The sequence below is a fragment of the Prionailurus viverrinus genome, chromosome A2 (genome assembly GCF_022837055.1).
Source record: "Prionailurus viverrinus isolate Anna chromosome A2, UM_Priviv_1.0, whole genome shotgun sequence".
Classification (NCBI taxonomy): Eukaryota; Metazoa; Chordata; class Mammalia; order Carnivora; family Felidae; genus Prionailurus; species Prionailurus viverrinus.
This window is the reverse complement of record NC_062562.1, coordinates 50,562,491-50,572,379: the sequence shown is the minus strand read 5'-3', so window position 1 is coordinate 50,572,379 and position 9,889 is coordinate 50,562,491.

The following is a 9,889-nucleotide window of genomic DNA, read 5'->3' as shown; positions in this document are numbered from 1 at the left end:
ACAGAGCTCCAGGCGCCACCAGCCTCCCTGGGGCCTCTCTGCCACCCGCTCCAGCCTGTTCTCACCTCTCCCAAAGGAGTCTGAGCTGCACTGAGGGAGAAAGCACAGGGCCTCCCTGTCAACAGCTGACTGGGGACCTGGGCAGCCCAGAGACTGAGGACAGACAGGCTCTGGAGGCAGTAGGAGGGGGTGCTCAGACTCCTGTCTTGGTGGCATCTGATCATGGCAGCTGGGGCTGGAAGGGGCTCAACCTGGGGCTGGCCCGGCCTCCTCTCTGCTGGGGTGTCTCACCAGTGACTGGACCCTTGACCCCAGCCTGTTTTGTACAGCACAGACTTCTTGGCCCTGTTGTCAGGGCTGGGGGTTTGGGAGGGGGGCCCGAGACTGGGGAATTAGGGGATACATCACCCCTCTGCCCCTTCTCATGCCCCCAGCCCAGGCATCTGCCAAGGGCAGAGACTGTCTTGCCTCTTTGATACTTTTTCTGCATAACTTGAACTTGCAGGTCACCTCTGAACAGGGTACCCCCTGTCCCCATCCCCAGGCCTTGTAACCTTATCCCTACCTCCACTTCCTCCCCTTGCCCACCTCTCGCCTTGCGGTATGCCCAGGGCCTGCAGCCCAATGGGCAGTGCTTGGAGCTGAGGCATGAGTGTGTGTGTGTGTGTGTGTGTGTGTGCGTGTGTATGTGTGCGCGCGTGCATGTGTGTGACAGCGTGAGTGTATGTGTGCACGCGCGTATGTGTGTGTGTAAGTATGTGTGGTGGGGGGCAGATGGGGAGTCTTCTCTCTCCTTCCCCTCCTAATGGGGGGGCATCTCCTTTCCCTTTTGCCGGGAGCAAGTGAGGGAGACTCCAGGTGTTTCTAAACTCCCCTCGCTGCCTGGTGGACCTGGCAGGCAGTAGAGCCATCTGGCCTGGGGCATGGACAGCCCCTTTCAGCTCCCAGTTCAGGTGGCAGGTTGGTTTCATCTAGTGTGCCTACTACTGTCTTCAGGTACTGGGAGGAAGTACTGGTCCACTGTGTAGCAGGAGCACGAGGCCTCTGCAGGTTCAGTGGGGAAGCTTGTCATCACTTCCTATCCGGGTCTCAACCAAAGGAGGGGAGAAAAGCAGCGAGTGCCATGTATTTGCCAATCTTGTGTTCATTTCCATAGGACTTGGACCTGAGAGGGTTTCCAAGACAGACCCTAGAAATCCTCTGCCTGAGACCCCCATCTGGACCCTAATTGGAGTCAGATGCTGGGTCCTGGTAGGATTCCTGAAACCTGGAACTTACCAAGTCTTGACCTTCCACCCTCTCCACCGACTCCCCCATCCTGGGCAAACACCTTTCGTCTGGTGCTCTGGCTCCAGCCCCATGCTCCCCTCTCCTGCTCCCCCAAGGCTCTACCTGCAGTGTGGGGCTCTACACCTGGGGCCTGTGCTAAATGGGAGGGTCTGGGGAGCCTCATGGGAGGCAGTGGGGGGCAGAAGTGAGTTCCTTAAAGATCCAAACCAAAGCCCAGTGTTGGCAGGCTACAGGGTGGATGGGCAGGAGCCAGTATCTGGGAAGGGGGAGAGATGGGAGAGAGCCAGAATGAGAGAGGGGAGAGAAGGGGTGGAGAGGCAGAGAAATGGGGAAAGGAGAGATGAAGAGTGTAGGGGAGAGGGGACCCTGATGCAGAGAGCCTGGAGGTAGTGGGGAGGTGGCCGGGAAAATGGAGAAGGAATAGGGACAGGGAAGGAGGCAAATGGAGAGGTGAGGTGTGGACAGCAGACTGGAGTGCAGGGGGATGGCATGAGGAGGAGAGGAGGGTAATGGCAGGACAATGAAGAACAGGAGTGGCTGCTGTGTGTGCACTGTGTGCAGGGCTCCTGTTCCCCCAAGGGGACTGCTGGGGGAGTGTGGCAATGGAGCCCTGTTGTGGGAGGGGGGGGATGTTAGAACCGCCCCTCAGAGGCTGAGGCTACTGCCCACCTCTTTGGGGCAGGGGCATCACTGGAGTGGGTTAGTGGGAGGGAAGAGGGATGTCAATCCCTTTGAGGTGGGGTCTGAGTGCCTCCAAGTCACCATGCGTCCAGTCAGCTGCCACCTTGCTGAGGAAGGGGCTACCCAGAGATGCACCTAGGAGTGTGGGTGGGGTTAGGAAAGCAGGGTTGGGCAGGTGAAGGAGTGTCAGGGGAACACAGGGAAGGGAAAGAGGCTGGAGTGGGCACCAAACCATAGCCCCATCCCTCAGGCTTCAGCACAGGTGGGAGCAGAGTGAGGAAAGTGCTTCAGGCAGGGGCCCCACGTGAGGCTGAAGTACCATCACCCTGTGGCCCAGATGGCTCTCTGGGGGCAAGGAAGCCATCCTGGACACGGGGAGGTTTGTGGTTTGCCCTCAGCCAAGGCAGGCAAATTGACTTTTCCCTTTGGGAGGAGATGAATACAGAGATCCCACCTCAGTGTGGCCCCTGGGACTCTTGCTTCTTTAAAGAAGTTGGCCTTTGAGTGGCCCATGGAGGCACTCCTCCCCGAGTTGTGACTGGATGAGAGGGGTCTGGCACTAATAGGTTGTCTTTGCTGTGTGGTCTGGGGACTTTCAGAAGAGGCCAAAGCAGCCACAACATGGAGGTGGTTGAGAGCACTGGTTGGTCAAGTCCTTCTGGATCTCTAGGATGAGAAAACTTTCCTGTTTGGGAACCAGTACCTCCTCAGGAAAACATGGTTTTCCTGAGGGGTTGAGGACCATGGGTAGGATTGATTCTTTTCAGGCCTGGACTAGCCAAGCTGAGAACTTTTAGACAAGGCTATAGGGAAATTCCTTGGCCTTCTTGAGATTCCTGCTTGGGCACAGGGAAGTCAGCCTTCTCCAGCTTCCAGTGTGATTGAGACAGGGGAACCCTCTCTTCGGAGAAGCTGGGACCTTCCCAGCACAAGAAACTTGCGCAGGTCCCTGCCTGGCTGAGGGCTAGCCTTCGGGTGGGCATGGAGTTTCCTGAGAAGGGAATGAGGGGGATTGTCCTTCCCAGAGCTCTGACCAGCAGATCTCAGGGGCCTGTGCTGTGTGTCATTAGGATAGCTTGGTGTTGTCTACACCCCATTAGTAAGTTCTGTCTGAATGTGTCCTCGCTGTTCATCGTCCAGTTTGGTAACATTTATTTCAGTCCTGACCCCTTCTGCTGCTGCTGGATTTGAGCTTCAGTGCAGGTGGAATGATGTTCAAATAAAGAAACACTTTATATCACCCATGCTGGTTTCTTCTTCTCTGAGTTGGCCCCCAGGGGATCAAGACAGGTGAGATTCTACCCTTTGTACCAGTTGGGTGCATATTAATGGAGCTACACTGTGGCTTAACAAGAGTTTATTTTCCTTTCACATTAAGTCTGGAGATAGCCAGACCATGACCAATATGGCCTGCAGCATTATCAGGAACCCAGGCTCCTTACCTTTCTGTGCTGCCATTTTCAATCCTGGCTTCCAGTTTCAAGGACACCTCATGGCCCAATATGGCTGCTGGAGCTCTAGTCATTTGGCCACATTTCATTTGACAGAGACTTCTAGAAATCCCATAGGATGGGATGTACCTAGCTGAAATGTAATCATTTAATGGGCACATGCCACGCCAAATAAAACTGTGGTTCTGTTTCCAAGGAGAAAGGAGACATAGATGGAGCAGGCAGTTAGAAGTCTCTACACAGTGCTGGTTGACTGCATAGGTTTGATTTTGGACTTAGGACTCTGACGAGGGCAAACATGACTCCACCCTTTTCTGCCTGTGTGCCCTGGACGGGTCCCTTTGCCTCTTTCTAAATCCCCACTACATAAATGGAATTGATGACAGTGATCTCAGGGGATTGTAAGGAACAAATGAGGGAACGTGAGTTGCTTCACAGCATCTGGCACATTGAAACATGTCCCATGTGGCAGCTACATTTATTATAATTTGTGCCCTTGGAAACTGAGTCTTCAATACATTTTGGGCACTTAGTATAGTCTAAGCACTTAAAGAACAAAAAAGAGACCCTACGTTAAGTGTCAATCTGATTGGGGAGATGAACATGTAAAAATGATGTAAAATGTGGCAGGTGCAGGGTATTGTGGGTGCCCTGGGTAGGGACACCTTAAATGGCATTTGGTGGGGTGGGTAGAGCAGGAGACCGTTTCACAGGAGGATGAATAGGAGTTAGGCAGGCAAGGGTCAGGAAAGCCATTCATGAGAGAGAAGGCAGCTTGAGGAAAGAGCTGGGTAAGAAACAGAATGGTATGTGCAGAGCACTAAAAGCAGTTGGCAATACTGAACTATAAAGTGCAAGCAGGGAGGGTCAGAGATTAGTCTGGAGACCGGTTCAGAGTAATGGGGAACCAGGGAGGATTTCAGCCAGAGAGGGGCATGATTAATTTTGCATTTCAGGAAGATCACTCTGGTTGCCCTGTTAGGGAGCCAAGTTAGAGGAAGACAATTTTAATGAAAGGGAAATCAGAAATCTTGCCTGGGTGCCTGGGTGGCTCAGTCAGTTAAGTGTCCAATTCTTGATTTCAGCTCAGGTCATGATCTCACAGTTTGTGGGACTGAGCCTGTGTTGGGCCCCACACTGACAGGATGGAGCTTGCTTGGGATTCTCTCTCTCTCTCTCTCTCTTTTCCTCTGCCCCTCTCCTGCTCATGTGTCCTCTCTAAGTAAAAAAAGAAAAGAAATGGGGCACCTGGGTGGCTCAGTCAGTTGAGCGTCCGACTTCGGCTCAGGTCACGATCTCGCGGTCCGTGAGTTCGAGCCCCACGTCAGGCTCTAGGTTGATGGCTCAGAGCCTGGAGCCTGCTTCAGATTCTGTGTCTCCCTCTCTCTCTGCCCCTCCCCCGTTCATGCTCTGTCTCTCTCTGTCTCAAAAATAAATAAATGTTAAAAAAAATTAAAAAAAAAGAAAAGAAAAAAAGAAAGAAAAAGTCTGGCTTAAAACAAGGTGAACAAGGTGGTGGCAGTGAGTCTGCTGAGAGGTGAGAATTTTGCTATTTAGGAAGTAGAACAGACACTTGGTAGCTCATTGATTGACAGTGGGGTAAGAGAGTGGCACCAAGGATAATGGATACATTTTTTGCTTGGGGGACAAGAAAGAATTGTCAGTATAACACCAGAACAAGATGACCAATTCAGTTAGAGACTTGCTAAGCTTAATAAGCATGTGGGGAGTGCCTTGTTGGCTCAGTTGGTAGAGTGTGTGATTCTTGATCTCAGGGTTGTAAGTTCGAGACCCATGTTGGTTGTAGAAATTACTTAAACAAATACATAGAAAAAGAAAATTAAAAAAAAAAAAAAAAAGCATGCAGGACATCACAGTGGAGTTGTCCAATAGTCAGTTGACTGGGATGGATTTGGGAGCTCAAGAGACAGATCTGGGCCAGAAGCATGAGCATACAGATAATGGTTGAAATGTAAAGCAGAGATGCCTTTGCTCAGGGCGATTGTGTTGTGTGAAGAGCACAGGGCTATGAAGTGAATGCTGGAAAACCCAACACATAAAGGTCAGAGGAATGGATGTCCAAAAGGAGAGAACAAAGGAAGAATCAGAGCTGTGAGGAAGATCATGAAAGTGTGTTATGGAAACCAAGGATTTCAAGTTCAAGGGAAAGGTCAACTGGAGCCAAGAAGTTCAGAATTAGGGACTGAAAAATGTGCCTACTGGATTTGGAAGCAAGGACACCATTGTTGAATTTCAGGATGTGGAATCTTTCTTTATATGAAACAGTTCTGAATGTTCCTAGATCATGGCCAGTAAGAGGTTGTTTGTTTGTTTGTTTGTTTTTTTAAGTTTACTTGAAGAGAGAGGGGGAGAGAGAGAGAACAGGGGAGGGGCAAAGAGAGAGAATCCCACGCAGGCTTCACACTGTCAGCATAGAGCCTGATGTGGGGATTGTACTCATGAACTGTGAGATCATGACCTGAGCTGAAATCAAGAGCTGGTCACTTAAGACTAAGCCACCCACGTGCCCCATGGCCAGTAAGAGTTTAACGGTAAAGAGAGAACGACTGAGAAGAGGCAAGAAAGCCTTTTTTGGGGTAGAGGGAAGTACAAGATTGAGGGAGCTCTTGCCTGATAGTATCCATTTTCTCAATGAAGCAGGAGGCAAGACTGTCCACTGAGAGGAGGGAATGAGCAGTGGGGTTGAAGAAGTGGTGAAAGTTTGGAACAGTTTCTACAGGAGCTGTCAAAGGACCACAAAACTGATGGATGACCATGAATTTATGGGGACATCAACCAACAGGAGGGCAGGCACAGAGAAGGCTGACTGTAGATTGGTAGGTAGGTGCCAGATAAGCAGAGTGTCCTAAAAGAGTGTTTCACTCCTACCATGAGATCCAGGTTGCTTACAGAAAGACAGCCTGTGATGGGACAGATAGACGGAGAAAATAAGGGACTAAAGTTTATGTGAAAGAGCTGGAAGGAGAGGAAATTGTGGTTAGAAACCTGGGTGCTTGACCTGAATATTCTAATTCTTAAAGACAGCTTTGAGATGTGAGGCACTGGGTAGGAGGTCTACCCAAATGGTGGGAACAGTGGCAGAAATTGGGGTGCAGATGAGCCAAAGTTGTCTGTCCAAGAACCAAAGGGAGTGGTGAAGGCTAAAATAGAAAGAAACTCCAAGCACAATAACCAGGTGTTGTGTGCATCAGTGGAGCAAGAATTTTTACCTGAAGGACAAGATGTATTTGGGAACATTTGGAGAGAACCTTCAGGCAAGAAGATGTGAGAAAGAGGAGTCTCCACTTATTAAAAAGTTTTTAAAATGTTTTTATTTATTTTTGAGAGAGAGAGAGAGAGAGAGCGCACAAGTGGGGGTGGGGGCAGAGAGAGAGGGAGACCACAGAAACTGAAGCAGGCTCCAGGCTCTGAGCTGTTAGCACAGAGCCCGATGTGGGGCTCTAACTTGTGAGCTATGAAATCATGACCTAGCTGAAGTCGAACACTTAACCAACTGAGCCACCCAGGCACCTGAGGAGCCTCCACTTAAAAGAGCTGCAAAGGAGGTGGTGTCCTAAGGAGAGAACCATATTTCCATATCACATAAAAAATTTGTCTCTCAAAGAGGTGTCCAGAGAGCACAACAGAAAAGTTGGGAGAGAAGGATAGAACAGAGAAAGAACCACATTGTAAGGGTCAAGAGCACCAAGAACCAGATGACACAGAGGACTCTTGTTTTGGGAAATGACTAAGGGTAACAAAAGCATGAAGTTGGTAGAACTCACGAGACTCAAAGCTTCAAATGGAGCTCCAGTTTGAAATCCCTTTCAAGTCCACTTAGGCACAGCAAAAGGACTGGTAATGCCAGCTGCTGGCACCTGAACAGATCTGGAGGTGCTGGAAGGCTCCTTTAGGTGCCAAAGCAGGTACAGAAATCCAACCTGAGTGGCCTGGAGGCTTCTTCAAATTCATTTACGCATTCAACAAAAACATTAATTGAATGTCTGCTCTGGTCAGGTACTGCTAGGCTCTGGAAATACAGAAATAAATCACACATAGGCCCTGGGCTCAAAAGATCACAGGCTGGTTAGTGGCAGGGTCGTTTGCCTATTTAGAAGCGCTAGGTAAGACTCTGGTTTTTGTTTTGTTAAACATGTTGCAGCATAAAACAAATGTACAGGTAGATGGAATATTATAAAATACCCTACTATTACCAAAGTGACAGATTCTTGCTATACACCCCAGAAATCTTTCACTTGCCCATTATCACGATCCCCTTCCTTCTCTCAGAGTAACCACCACCTTGACTTTTATGGTAATCAGTTCCCAACTTTTATTTATAATGTTTTTCACCCAAGTGAATAACTTTAAACAAAATAGTTTAGCTTTGACTTTATTTTTATGTCTTTTCCCACCTAATTTCTTTTTATCCCTCCTTGTAATTTGTTGATGAAATTTGTTATGCAGTGTTCCACAGATGGAATTTTGCTGGCTTCAAGCTTGGGGTGTAGTTGAGCAAATTTCTCTGTTCTCTATATTTACAGCAAATTGGTATTTGGATCTAGATGCTTATTCAGATTCAGGTGTGTGTGTGTTGCATTTTAATAAATGCTTCATAGTTTTTGGGTTTTTTTCATCATCAGATACATAATGTCCAACTGTTTTTGTGTCATTAGAAGTTACAAAACAGTGATGTTCCAATTCTATCATTCTGTCTTCAGGTATTTGTGGAAACACTTCTAGAAACACCCGTATTTACAACCTACTTGGCCAGTCACACAATGTATGTAGGAAAGACAAGGAAAATACTGGTGTTCCCCTTTATTTAAGTTTTCAAAAATAGAGTTTGTTCCCTAACATCTTCCAGAGATGAACAATTATTATGTTTTGGTACTATTATGAACTCATGAATTTAAACATATATGGTGTATTTTTGTTCCATTACATTTCTTAGCCTCATTAATGGTTAAAATGTCCCATCACTGGTCAGCAGAGGCCTCTTTAAAGAGAATCTTTTAAACCTAACCCTAACTATCTTTGATGGTATCCTTCCTCTCAGGTATGACAAGATGTTCTAGACTGATCTTGTACATTTCCTTCCTTAGATCAAAGTCAGCCATTTCTCCAAGAAGCCCTATTTCCAAGCTTTTCCTGTTGATAGAGCTAAGAAAGGGACACACAAAACTTGTATGTATATAGGATCCATCTATCAGATCTGTTTATATCTCTCTGTCCGTCCATCCATCCATCCTGCCCTCCCTCCATCCAACCACCCATCCATCCATCCATCCGTGATAAAATCCTCATGAGTTGATACTGATACATGAAAGGCTTTGGTTTAACATCGAACTATAATTCCTTTCCCTTTCTATATTGAGAATCCTGTCAAAGACATTGGATTCATTTGCTTTGTCCCACATTAAAGGCTTCAGATACACTGCCACCAATATGATCACTAAAAATATACTCTTTTCAGCTTATATTTCTTAGTTGTACTATATCGATCTTGCCTAGGTCACATAAATAATTTATTTTTAAAGATTTTAAGTAATCTCTACACCAAACATGGTGCTCAAACTATAACCCTGAGATCAAGTCACATGCTCCACTGACTTGAGTCCGCCAGGAGCCCCACATAAACTATTTTATAGTACAACCTCTCTTTACATCCCTCATTTACTCTTAGTTCTACATATAGCTAACTGTATATAATTAACTCACTACCAGATTTTCTGTTGATGTTTCTCAAGACAGTTTCTCTGAAGGTTTTTCTTTTTTTTCCTAATTAAACAAAAATATTTTAGAGAGAGAGAGCACAAGTTGGGGAGAAGGAGAGAGAGAGAGAGAGAGAGAGAGAGAGAGAGAGAATCCCAAGCAGGCTCCACACTCAGCACAGAGCTGATGTGGAGCTCGATCCCACGGCCCTGGGATCATGACCTGAGCTGAAACCAGGAGTTGGAATGCTCAACCGACTGAGATACCCAGGTGCCCCTGAAGCTCAGTTTTTAATAGATTCTTCTCCCTTTTTTTTTTTAAATGTTTATTTTTGAGAGAGAGAGAGACAGAGTGCAAGTGGGATGGGGGCAGATACAGAAAGGAGACAGAATCCGATGCAGGCTCCAGGCTCTGAGCTGTCAGCACAGAGCCTGATGCAGGGCTCAAACCCACCAACCGCAACATCATGACCTGAGCTGAAGTTGGATGCTTAACTGATTGAGCCACCCATGCGCCCCAGTTTTTAATAGATTAAAAATTTTTTTTAATGTTTATTTACGCTCGAGAGACAGAGACAGAGTGAGAGAGAGGGAGAGGCAAAGAAAGGGAGACACAGAATCTGAAGCAGGCTCCAGGCTGTCAGCACAGAGCCCGATGTGGGGCTCACAAACCGTGAGATCATGACCTGAGCTGAAGTTGGATGCTTAACCGACTGAGCCACCCAGGTGCCCCTTTAATAGATTCTTAAGAGC